This window comes from Lipotes vexillifer, unplaced genomic scaffold, assembly GCF_000442215.2.
Source record: "Lipotes vexillifer unplaced genomic scaffold, Lipotes_vexillifer_v1.1 scaffold12, whole genome shotgun sequence".
Taxonomy (NCBI): domain Eukaryota; kingdom Metazoa; phylum Chordata; class Mammalia; order Artiodactyla; family Lipotidae; genus Lipotes; species Lipotes vexillifer.
Window position 1 is genome coordinate 3901377 of NW_006796716.1, and position 13091 is coordinate 3914467.

Sequence of the window (13091 nt, forward strand, 5' to 3'; positions counted from 1 at the left end):
CTGCTGAAACCGCCCAGCCTAGGGCTCTGGGAGCCCCCCAGGCAGTAGAGCCCATCATCCTAGCTCTGTGCCCACAGGCTATGCGGCCCCGGGTGAGTGACCACCCCTCTGTGTCGGGTGCATTGTAAAGTCCCTACCAGCTCTGCCTTCCCACAAATCTCCAAGGGTGGCCCCCTAGAGTGGGGAAATGACTGCTATGGACTGAATTGTGTCTCCCAGAAATCATATGTTGAAGCCCTAAGCCCCACAATGTGACTGTATTTAAGCATAGGCTCTGAAGAGGTAATTAGGTTAAATGAGGTCAGAGGGGTGGGGCCCTAATCCAATAAGATTGGTGGCCTTTTAAGAAGAGGAGGACAGACAGAGATCTCTCTCTGTGCACGTGCACACACTGAACAGAGGCCATGTGAGGACACAGAGAGGTGGCTGGCTGAGAAAATTAATTTCTGTGTTGCAGCCATCTGGTCCATGATATTTCGTTAAGGCAGCCCAAGATAACGAATAAGGAAAAGAAAAATATCATTAGAACCTGTACAACTTCCAACCACCCACAAGTCACTTAACTCCAACTTTTTCCCAATCATTATTTCTTTTGGTTGATTCATCCAATGAATATATATATGTATTTTTTTTGGCCGTGCCCCGTGGCATGTGGGATTTTAGCTCCCCAACCAGGGACTGAACCCCTGCCCCCTGCAGTAGAAGCATGGAGTCTTAACCACTGGACTGCCAGGGAAGTCCCCAATGAATATTTATTGAGCATCAACTACAGGCAATACTGTGGTCACAGATTAATAAAACGGAGTCCCATCCTTGAGAAAATCCCAGCCTGATAGATGAGAGAGAGAGACACTCCAGTGAAAACTTGCAATTCAGTAGTGGGGCCCTTGCAGCAACGAAATGCTCCTGCAAACTGCTGTGGGATTCCATGGTAAATTTTCACACAATTTTGAAATTTTTCTTGAAAATAAGTTTGATACTATTTTGTGAAACTCCAAGAATAGTGAATATAAAATATATGACCCAACCACACTGAGATATCACCTCACGCCTGTTAGAATGGCTATTATCAAAAAGACAAGAAATAAGTGTTGGTGAGGATATGGAGAAAAGGGAACCTTCATGCACTGTTCATGGGAATGTAAATTGGAAACCATGGAAAACAGTACGGTAGTTGCTAAAAAAAGTTAGAAATAGAACTACCATAACATCCACTTCTGGGTGTTTATCCAAAGGAAATGAAAACACTAACTCAAAAAGATATCTGAACCCCCATGTGCACTGCAGCATTATTTGCAATAGCCAAGATATGTAAGCAACCAAAGTATCCATCAACGGGTGAGTGGATAAAGAAAATGTGGCACACGTACACACACACACACACACACACACACACTAGGATATTATTCAGCATAAAAAAAGAATGAAATCTTGCCATTTTTGACAACATGGAAAGACCCTGGACAAATACTGTATGATCTCCCTTATAGGTGGAATCTAAAAACAAAAAAATAAAAACAAACCAAGCTCATAGATACAGAGAACAGACTGGTGGCTGCCAGAAGCTGGGGGACGGTGGATAGGGAGCAGTGCAAAATGGGTGAAGGTGGTCAAAAGGCACAAACTTCCAGTTATAAGTCATGGGATGTGACGTACAGCATGGCAACTATAGTTAATAATACTGTATTGCATATTTGAAAATCGCTGAGAGTAGATCTTAAAAGTTCCCATTACAAGAAAAAAAATTTTTGTAACTACTTGTGGTGACAGATGTTAACTAGACCTATTTGTGGTGATCATTTCACAACATACACAAATATCGAATCACTATATTGCACACATGAAACTAATTCAATGTTATCTATCACTTACACCTCAATGAACAGACACACACACAAACACAGAAACATATGACTGATTTTCACGAGGGGCAAAAATTCGGCTTTATTATTCGATTTACACACATCATTATAACTTGGCTGCTTGATAAAGTCTGCACAACTTCCTCTTGAAAGCAAAACTGCATGACTTCACAGAATTTGCATCTGCTGACACCAAGCAACTTAATCGTGAATGGGAAAATTATGAATTAATTGGTGGCAGCAGGCGTGACGTTTTGAGATGCACTGTTGACAGGAAAATACATAAGTCAGGTTTTGAATTTCAGAAATACTGCACTCAGTCTGAAGAATCCTGCTGCACTAATTTTTCTTTCCAAAAAAATAAAAACCTCTCACTCATGTTTCGTAAACATTCCGGCAAACCAGCTTCCCTCTGGAGCTCTAAGTGGGAAGAGGGGTGGGGGCAAGGGCTGGCAGTGCGCAGCCAGGGGCTGGAACTTTCGAGTGAGGGGCCAGAAGTCTGCACGGAGAAGTGCCCGAGAGCAAATGCAGGCCTTTGGTCTCTCAGATCCACGGCAGGAAGCAGCTGGCATAGGCCACTGGGGAGGGGGTGGGGGGGGGTGGCAGAGGACCAGTCATTGTCACCACTCCTTATAGAAGGAGCCTGGTGGGACATAAGTGGGTAGGCGAGCCTGGGTCCAAGGAGTCCCAATAGACTGTCTGTATGACAAACACACACTCACATGATTTCTCATTCACATGTACACTCACATGCTCGCACGCACACACACACACACACACACACACACACGCTCACACCCTCTTCCTGCTGCAAATTTCCCAGCCAGGAACTGGCCCAGATGGGAAAGGGAAGACGCTTTAATTTCAATTTAAAAAGTCAGTTTTAAAATTAATTCTTGAAAGAAGATTGTTGCTCTGGCTGAGAGGGACCAGAAAAGCTATGGAATCCCTCCCATGACCACTGCACCGTGGAAGAGATGGAGCTCCGGGCTGTGGGGTCATAAGCTGAGAGTTTAGGGCCCTGTGCCTGATTCACCATGTGAATTGCACACATTCCTTAACCTCCCTGAGCCCGTTTCCGGGTCTGCACGCCGAGGACCGGGATGCTGGGTATGAGGCTCCCTGGGAGAGCACGTGTGAGAGCAGAAAGGGACGTGTAGCTGCTGGGCTTGCAAAACACAGATCTGACCCCTTTCTTCCTTGGCCAGCACCTTTCGCCTGTCCCCACTGTGGTCAGGAGAGAGTCTGAGCTGTTTAGTCACGGGGCCCAGCCCTTCTCCAGCTGCCACAGCTGCCCTCAGGCCCCCTGTGCCATAGGCTGCCCCTCGGCCTGCAGCCCATGAGCCCTCCAAAGGCGCCAGGCACTCCTCACTTCGTGCCCTGAGTGATGATGGTGATAAAATAATAATAGCTATAGTAAGAGCTTTGCGTACTTACCAGGTTTCAGGCACCATTCAGAGTGCTTTACATTTGCTGACTCATAACAACCCTGACAGGTGGATGCTATTACTATTCCTAATTTACAGATGAGGAAACTGAGGCGCCGAGAGCTTCAGTAACTTTATCAAGGTCACACTGCTAGAAGGTGGTGGAACTTGGCTCCAAAGCCAGGCAGGATTAGCAGAACCTAGTAATACTAATTTGTGTTCGTTCAGTACAGGGGAACCTTGTTCCTCCCTGCATCTGCACAAGGTACTGATCTCAGGCCCCTGAACCAGAGGGAGAGCTCATCCCCCAGAGAAGGTCTCTTTCTGCCCCCTCCTTCTGAGGGCCACAGGCTGGCCTGTCCCACTGCGGGACCAGAAGCATCCTGGTGGCCTGCGAAGTCCAGGAGCAGGGAGAGCCAGTAGGTGGCGCTCCTTCCCCAGCCCAGCAGGCCAGAGCTCAGACCCTCAGATCTCCCCTGAATGCCCAGGGCAGGTGCAAGTGTTCATGGGCTGTCCCCATCTTTTCACCCTCCATGAAGAACTCCCAGCCCTTCCCCTGGGCTCCAGTCTGCAAACCCACTGATCTTTCTAAAATGCAGATCCGCTTTTGTGACTGCCCTCTCTCAAAACCTTCCATGGCTCCCATAGACTTAAGACCTCACGCTTTAGGTCAGCAAATAAGGCCCTGCCTACCTTTCTCCCCTCCACTCCTCCCACCACAGCACAAACAAGCAGCTCTTCCTGCCTCTGGGCCTTTGCACATACATGCAGGCTCCTCTGTCTACTCACCCCTCCTTCTTTACTCTGATAAGAAAAAATCCCCAAGGGCCTCCAGGGTGTGACTCCACATCCCCTTCTCTGTGAAGCACCCCCAGCCCCAGCCAGAGCTGACAGGCTCCCTCCTCAGTACCCCCAACAATCTGTACACAGCTTGGTTTTACGTGTGGGGTGCCTGCCATGTGCCGGGCACTGGGAATACAAGAATGAAGGAGGCAGCACGAGCCCCACTCTGCCAGAGCTGGTGGCACTAATCCTGTATCACTCACGTAAATATGCGGCCATGCGTGGTGGTCAGTGCCAGGGAGGAAAGCGCTGAGTTCACTCCTCACATTGTAATGGATTTGTTTTCTCTTTTTCAATTAAAATATAATTTACATGCAGTAAAACACAGATGGTCCCCAACTTATGATGGTTTGACTTAACAATTTTTTGGATTTCACGATGGTGCGAAAGTGATACGCATTCAGTAGAGACCATACCTGGAATTTTGAATTTTGATCTTTTCCCCAGCCTAGCCATATGGGGTACGGTACTCTCTGGTGATGATGGGAAGCTCCCAGTCAGCCCTGCGATCACAAAGGTAAACAACCAATACTCAACTGGTACTGTGTTGCCAGCATTTTTTTCGATACTGTGTTTCGCATTTTCCCATCCCATCGTGTCTACAAAATGCCCATCTGTGTCTCCTGCTTCTGGTGAGAAGAAAAGGAGGACAATTACTCTTGAGATGAAACTCAAGATAACTGCCCAGCCTGAAGGCGGTAAGCCAGTAACAGCCGTCGCAGGTGAGTTAGGACTTTGGCAATCCACGATCTTGACCATCTTAAAGGATAAGAAGCAAATGAGTGATGCAGTGAAATCATCAGCATTGGTTAAATTCACTGTCATCATGAAGAAAAGGGCTGGGCTGACGGATGACATGGGAAAAAAAAAAAAAAAACTTGTCTGGGAATTTCCTGGTGGTCCAGTGATTAGGACTCCGCGTTTTCACTGCTGAGGGCGCGGGTTCAGTCCCTTGTGGGGGGACTGAGATCCCGCAAGCCGCACCGTGCAGCCGAATAAATAAATAAATAAGAAACAAAGAAAAAGAAAAAAGAAAAAACAAAAAACTTGTCATGTGGATGGAAGACTAGGTACAGAAGTTCATACCACTTAGCCTACTGATCCAGGCTAAGCAAGAAGTCTTTCTGTACACTAAAAAAGTGTGTCAATGATCCTACAAATAATGCAAATGTATATACCAAGTTACGGCTGGTTCCAATGCTTCAAAAGGCAGCATAATTTTCATAATGTGAAAGTCAGTGGTGAGGCAGCAAGTGCCAATACTGAAGGTGCCAAAGTTTTTAAGGAAGAGCTGCTGAGGATAATTGTGGATGAGGAATATTTGCCAGAACAAATATTGAATGTCGATGAAATGAGCTTGCTCTGGAAGTGTATGCCAGAGCATACATACATTCATCAAGAGTCCAAGACAATGCCAGGATTCAAGGCATTCGAACACCGTGTAAGGCTGCTTTGGGGTAGAAATGTTGCAGGGTTCGAATTAAAGTTATTCCTAATCTACCACTCAGAGAGCCCTAGAGCATTCAAATATGTGAGCAAGCATTCATTTCCCATTTGTTATCACCATCACAAGAAAGTCTGGATGACATAAGCATTGTTTGAAGCCTGGCTTTTGAAGTGTTTTATCCCTCAGACAAGAGAATATTGAAGACAAAACAACATCCCATTCAAGAGTCTGCTGATCTTAGATAACACTCCAGGGCATCCACAGCATACCAGCGACATGCATCCTGATGTCAAGGTTGTGTAGTTTTCCACCGAACCCAACTGCACTCATTCAACCCATGGACCAGGGCGCCACAGCTACATTCAAAGCACACTCTTTACACCGTCTGTTCAGGTTGTTGAAGAGATGGGATCTGGCCGAACACTCTGAGAGTTTTGGAAAGCTTTTAACATTCTAAATGCTACCCAGACCATCGCTGCCTCGTGGGAAGGAGTCACATGGCAATGCAAGAACAGCATTTAGAAGAAAGTTTTAAAGACATGCGTGAACACGTTCAAAGGCTTTAACTAGGATTCTGCTGTGGATGAAACAGTCCCAAGATATTAGTGCTTTTGGGAAACAGCTAGAATTGGACATTGACGAAGAGGATGTTCATGAAATTGTTGGTATTGAAGCTGAAGAACTTTCCACTGAGGAGCTCATCCGACTGGAGGAAGAAAGAAGGAAGGAAAAGTTATGCCTGAGGCACCAGGAAAGTTCACAGTAGAGAGACTGGCAGAGACGTTTGCTGCTATCAGCAGCCGCGTAAGGATGTTAGAAGAAATGGACGTCAATTATGAGACGTTAGCAAGAGCTGACAGGCAGATACAGGATGTTCTTGCTTGCTCTAGAGAAATATAAACCGGACAGTCCAAACGTGATATCTCCCCGAAGAACACTATGCCTGCTAAACCATCAGCAAGTGCCGATGCCCCGGTGCCTTCTCCCAGCTATCCTCCAGCCTTATCAGAAGAGGGAGAAATTGACGACCTTGTCGCCGTAGCATCCCCATCATCCAGCGATTCATCTTAGTTCAACGCTTCAAACATTCTTCAGGGCCAACATACCTTCAGCTGTGTACGGTAACGGTGGGTACCCTTCCATTCTGTTCTTTACTTTTAGTACAGTATTCAATAAATTACACGAGCTGGCCAACACTTTACTATTAAACAGGGTTTGTATTAGATGAGTTTGCCCAACCGTAGGCTAATGGAAGTGTTCTCAGCATGTTTAAGGCAGGCTAGGCTAAGCTACAATGTTCAGTAGGTGTATTCAATGCATTTTCGACTTGCAATGGGTTTATCGCGAATGTAACCCCATCGTTAAGTCAAGGAAGATCTGTAGATAAATCTAGCGTTTAGCTCACTGAACTCTTACCTACTCAATATGTCTACACCAACATTCCCATTGCTCCAAAGTCCTTTTGTGCCCCTTCCAAATTGATTACCAAGCCCCCAGACATAACCATTCTTCTGACCTCTCGCCAGATACTACTTTTGCCTGTTCTAGAATTTTAGATAAATGGAATCTTACAGCATGCACTCATTTGTGTCTGCCTTCTTTCACTCACCCATCATGTCTGTGAGGTTCATCTATGCTGTTAAGTGTAGCACTCCTTTGTTTCTTTTTATTGCTAAATAATATTCCATTATGCAAATATACCACAATGTGCCTATTCTCCTGTTCATGGACATTTGGATTTTTTCCAGTTTTGAGCTTTGATGAATAAAGACTCTATGAGTGTTTTCATACAAGTCTTTGTGGACACTTTTTCACTTCTCTAGGGTATATACCTAGAAATAAAATTGATGGGCCATAGGATGGTTATATGTTTAACTTTAGTAGATGCTACAAACACTTGTCCCAAACCTATCTGGATGAACCAAGTTCACATGCCCAGCAGCAGTGTAGGAGTTCCAGTTGCTCTATAACCTCACCAACATTTGATATTGTCAATCATTTTCATTTTAGTCATTCAAGGGTGTATGCAGTACTCTTTCATTATGGTTTTAACTTGCAATTCCTATTGACTAAAGTTGAACCCCTTTTCATGCTTGCCAGTTAGATATCTCCTTTTGTGAAGTGCCTCTTCAAGTCTTTTGCCCACTTTTAAATTGGGTTTTGGGTCTTTCTTATTGATTTGTAAGATATATGAGAGACCTTTGTCAAATATATGTATTGTGAATGTTTTCTCCCAATATGTGGCTTGCCTTTTCATTTTCTTAAAGGTGTATTTTTTATATTAACTTGGAAGTATTTTTGATACCAGTTTTTTAAAAAAAATATTTATTTATTTATGTATGTATATATTTGTTTATTTTCACCAGATCTTAGTTGCGGCAGGTGGGTTTCTTAGTTGTGTCATGCAAACTCTTAGTTGCAGCATGCATGTGGGATCTAGTTCCCTGACCAGGGATTGAACCTGGGCCCCTGCATTGGGAGTGTGGAGTCTTATCCACTGCGCCACCAGGGAAGTCCCTTAAAGGATCATTTTTAATGATCAGGTTGTAAATTTTGATCAAGTTCAATTTATCATTTTTAAAATTTTACTATCTGCTGGGTAGGAGTCAAGGTTCATTGTTTTCCATTTGGATATCCACTTGCTACAGCCCAATTTATTGAAAAGACCTTCTTTTGGCCTAAATTTTCCCACTAAAATTAAGTTATTCAGTGCCTTGTTGAAAATCAAATGATTGTTTAAATATGAGTCTATTTCTTGACTCTCTGTTCTGTTGCATTGATCTGTTTGTCCATCCTGGCACCAAAACCACACTGTCTTAATTAATATAGCTTAATAGTAAGTCTTGAAATACAGTAATGTAAGTTCTCCAATCTTGTTCTCCTTTAAGGTTGTCTTGGACACCTAGGTCCTTTGCATTCCCACTGACTTTTTAAATTGGCTTATCAATTTCTGCAAAAAAAAAAAAAAAAAAAGCCCACTATAATTTTGATAAGGTTATACGGAATCTATAGATCATTTTGTAGAGAACTGACATCTTAATTATCTGAGCCTTCTTATCCATACATACAGCATAACTTTCCATTTATTTAAGTCTTCTTTAATTTTTCTCAGCAGTGTGCCATCTTTTGTTAAACTTACCCCTAGGTATTTGCATTAGTCTGCTCAGGCTGCCATATCAAAATATCGTAGACTGGATGGTTTAAAACATCCTCACCAACACTTGATCCCAATACATCTCTGCCCATCTGTGAGCCGTTGAGCAAGTCCTGCCTCTCTGAACCCCCTGTGAAGTCTGGGCTGAGGTGCAAAAACGTACAGATCCCTTGCTACCCTGAAATTCTCCAGATACAATGTGGAGTCTCCCATCTGGTGTCTCACTAGCCCTGGTTGTTTTTTTTTTTTTTTTTCCAAGACAGACCAGTTCTAGGGACTTCTGATCTCTGTGTATTTGTTCCCTCTGTAGGGCAGATCCTGGGACTTCCCTCACTGTCACTCGGCAAATTCAGGGACATATATTCTCCAGGGGGTTGTTATTCACTCAACAAATATCCATGGAAACCTTGACCCTACCCCTCTCTGGCGCCTCACATCGGCAAGTCCAGGGAGATCACTCACCAAGTAGATCCTACCTGCCCACTGGTCTCCCCCACCCCGCCCTAGTCCAGCCTCCCTCATCACCCTCCCAGACAGCAGCAATGGCCCCTGACTGGTGCCCAAGCTTCCAGCCTATACACAGAAGCTGGCTCCAGTGATGTTTTCAAAGCACAAATCTCCTCCATGCACCCTTCCTGGCTTCTCTTCAATCTTAGGACAAAAACCAAATCCTTAGTATGACCACGTAGACTTCTAACCACTGTCCGCCTTGGCTGCCCCGCTGCTTGCCGCCCCGCCTCCAGGCTACTCAGAACTCCAGCAGCAATCGGCTTTTGAGTTTCTGAACCCCCAGAGCGCCTTCCTATATCAGGGCTTGTCACCCACTGTTCCCTCGGCCCAAGATGTCCACTAACTCCAATGCAGCCTCCAGTGTCGCCTCCTCTGAGAAGCCCTCCTTGATCAGCCCACCCATCAGTTCCACCCACCCCACTGCAGGCTGAGTCCCTTCTATTTACACTGTCATAGAACCCTGACTTCTAAACACTTATCACCCTTGCAAGTATATAAGGGTGATCGCACCTGTGCGATCATTTGTCTGATGTCTGTCTCCTCCACTAACCCCAGGCCTAGTTAAGGGTTTGGTACATCATACATGCTCAATAAAGACTGGTGGAATGAATAAAACAATCGCTGAATAATTTGTACCAGATGGAGTCCCAGACCAGGAACTGTAATGATAACCAAGACGGGGTGGCTCCCTGGAGGAGCTCAGGATGACATCCATGGAAACTGATGGATGCATTGAGAGGGAGTAGGGCATGGCCAGTTCCATCCACCAGGAGGAGCCAGCAAAGACTTCCCACATGAGGCGACACTTGAGGGAGCTCTGCTGAGCTAAAAAGGTGAGGAGGCAACCAGCACCAGGGGAGCCAGGAAATTTGGGTGAAGTTTGGTGCATTTGGGGGGCAGAGTGCTTGGACAGGAAGACAGGGCATTCGGGGCGGCTGTGAAAGCCTGTAGTGCAGGCAAGGAGTCTGGACTGTGTCCGTGGAGACTGGCCATGCTCTCCAGGCATCCAGGGATGCTCCTGATAAGCCTGCAAGAGATTCTATTAATTTATACATGTATATGTGTGTATTATTTACCATCTTTGCCTGTATAAAGAATCAGTAGAGCTTAATTTCTCTCTTATTTTGTAGATTAAAAAATAAACAGAAGACTTGATATAGTTTTTCCACCCCTCGACAGACAGCCTTGTGTACCCACAGGGAGACCACCCTTTTCCTGGCCATGGGGAAGCCACCCAGGCACTGTGGCTCAGAGGAACATCATGATCAGATCTGCTTTCAAGAAAGACCCCACCTGTGTTGGCATGGCAGCCGGATTGGACAGGAGAGATGGGAGGTGAGGAAGTGAGTCAGGAGGCTGCTGGCCAAGGAAGAGGGGCCAGCAGGGATGAATGGCCGCACTTGATGGAGGGGAAACTGAGGCCAAAGAGGGGGTCAGATTCCAGGTGATAAAGCAGCAGAGGTTTGACCGAACCAGACCTCCTGATGGGAGCCCCATGTTCTCTCCCGCTCAACAACACATCGAAGCTGCCCCCCGATCCCTCCCAGGAGTCAGAGGAGGTCCTTGCCCTCTGCAGTGACCCCGGGACCCTCTCAGTGAGCACAGCGGTCATGAGGTGCTCTGAGAGTCCTGGTTGCAGTCCTCCAGCCACTCAGTGACTGTCCTAGATAGCGTGCAGATGAGTCCTGTGTGTCCCCAAAGGTGGCCCTGGGTGCACAAGGTCATGTGAGAGGGAATATGAAGAAAGAGCTCCAGGAGGGGTGAGGTGCCTGTCACTGGAGGTGTGTAAGCCCAGGCCATTGCTCTCTGGCCTCCAAAGGCCATGTCCCCACAGCATCATGAGGTCCTTCAGTGGGTGCCAGGACAGGGCCATCGTCCGGGCATTGCCTGCTGGGAACGACTCTGCCAGGGCAGAGACCTCATCGGGTGGAGGCGGGGGGCCGCCCTCCCTCACTGGGCACCGCAGCTTGCAGGCCCCGGCTCCTGCCCCAGCCCCACTTCCTCAGCAGGGACCACCACGAGGAGGACCAGACTGGGAGGTACCGAGACAGACTGGAGACTCAACAGGAAACGGGAGTGGGGGTTTCAGAAAGGGAGGCAGGAGATTATTAATCTCTTGATTAATAGCAGCGGGCCGGCGGGGAGGGGGATGGGCAGTCCCACCGCAGTTCTGCGGCAGCCGGCAGGGTCCTCCAGCCTCTGGTCTCCCCACAGTCCAAGCTAGTCGTTCCCAAGTGCGGACGCAAGGGACAGAAGGCCCAGAGGGCAGTGTCCCCCGCCCAGGCCGCCGCTCCCACTCAAGCCCAAAACCACGGTCCAGTCGCGGGGGAGGTGGACACATCGTGGGCTTCTCGAACCACACAGGCTGGCCGAGGAGGGGCAGGAAAGCCCGCCACGTTTTAAGAAAGCACTAAGTCCAGGACTTCATGTGGCCTTGAGGGCCGCAGGCAACCCAACCAGAGGGGGGAGGCGGCCTGGCAGGGGGCCGTCTGGCGGAGGCAGATGAAGTTCCGGCAAAGCCCTCGACTCAGCACATCTGGAAAAGGTTGGCTCTAATGCCATCAAAGAGCTTGGAGGGGCCAGGCAGAGAGCTGAGGGCAGGAGAGCCAGGCTGAGGAAAACTTAACCCCCGAGGCCCTGGGGCTCCTCCTTCCAAATCTGTCTGGCCCTGGGGCCCACCCCCTCCAGCAGCTGACCGGGGGCTCGGGAGGGCAGGAGGGCAGCGACGAAAACGTGCGACATCCCGCTGCAGCGAACCAGGCACAGCCAGGGCTGTGATTTCCACCCCAGAGCAAGACGGGGGCGTTTATCCCCATTTCCCAGAAAGGGAAACTGAGGCACGGGGGGCAGCACCCCTAGTCCTCTCCACTGGTTCTGAAGGCCCCTCACAGGGAAGTGTCCCGGTCCAGCCCCTCACTACAAGCCAGGAGGAGAAGCCAGCAGGGAAGAGACTCAAGTCTCTATATTATATTTAAAATAGTTCTGAGGAACTCAGTAAAATGTCAATTTCCCCCTGATTTGCTACTACACTGCATATTGTTTCCTATGAAACTATTAATTTTCCTCCCCCAGATCTCAGCTCAAATGCCCCCCAGGGAAACCCCAGAACCAGGTCTTATAGCAGGGACACCCTCCTCCCCCCCATAGCTGTGAGTCTTTGATCAACAGGTCCCTCCCTCCACTCGCCCCCCCCCAACTCTGAGAGGGAGGGGCCATGATCTTTTTGCACACTAGTGCCTGGCGCTTAAGTGCTCATGCAGTACCAAACAAACAGCTAAACAGACCAAACGCATGATCTGAGAAACCCGAGTCGGGGCCGTAGGTCCTGAGACCAGACCCGACCCGGCAGGACCCCGCTCCACACCAGCTTGGACTGACTGGGCACTGGGCACCATCCTCTGGGGCTCATGTCTGTATGTGAACATTAGTTTTGGGTGTCACCCTCACCTACATACACACACACACACACACACACACACACACACACTACAAAAACCCAATATAAAAAAATCATGGAATGGGAAAATCCAAACAGGACACAGTTGTATTACAATTTTTTTTTTTTTCATTTAACAAGAGGATGGATACGTTTCTTTAATGAACACTTGTTAAGCGGCTTAATGTGCGCAGGCTCTGGGATGAGGACACTGTGGTCCTGCCTTTGAGGTGTTCGTAGGTGGGTGAAAAGAGTCAGCCCTGATAACAGACCGTCTGGGTGTCACATGGTTGGACCCGCATGGGTGATGTGTGCCCCCCACCCCGGCGTTCTCTCCTCGTGCTGCCCTGACAAAGCCCTCCCCCTCCCTTCCGGGTCCACGCCCCACTCCTCTCACACCCCCTAACTCCCC

General features: G+C 47.7%; 1 protein-coding gene across 1 annotated transcript in view; it reads right to left on the reverse strand.

Annotated features, from left to right (window-relative positions):
* COL26A1 (collagen type XXVI alpha 1 chain) overlaps nt 1-13091 on the reverse strand; it is a 178446-nt gene that overhangs the window by 101608 nt on the left and 63747 nt on the right. The window lies entirely within an intron of this gene.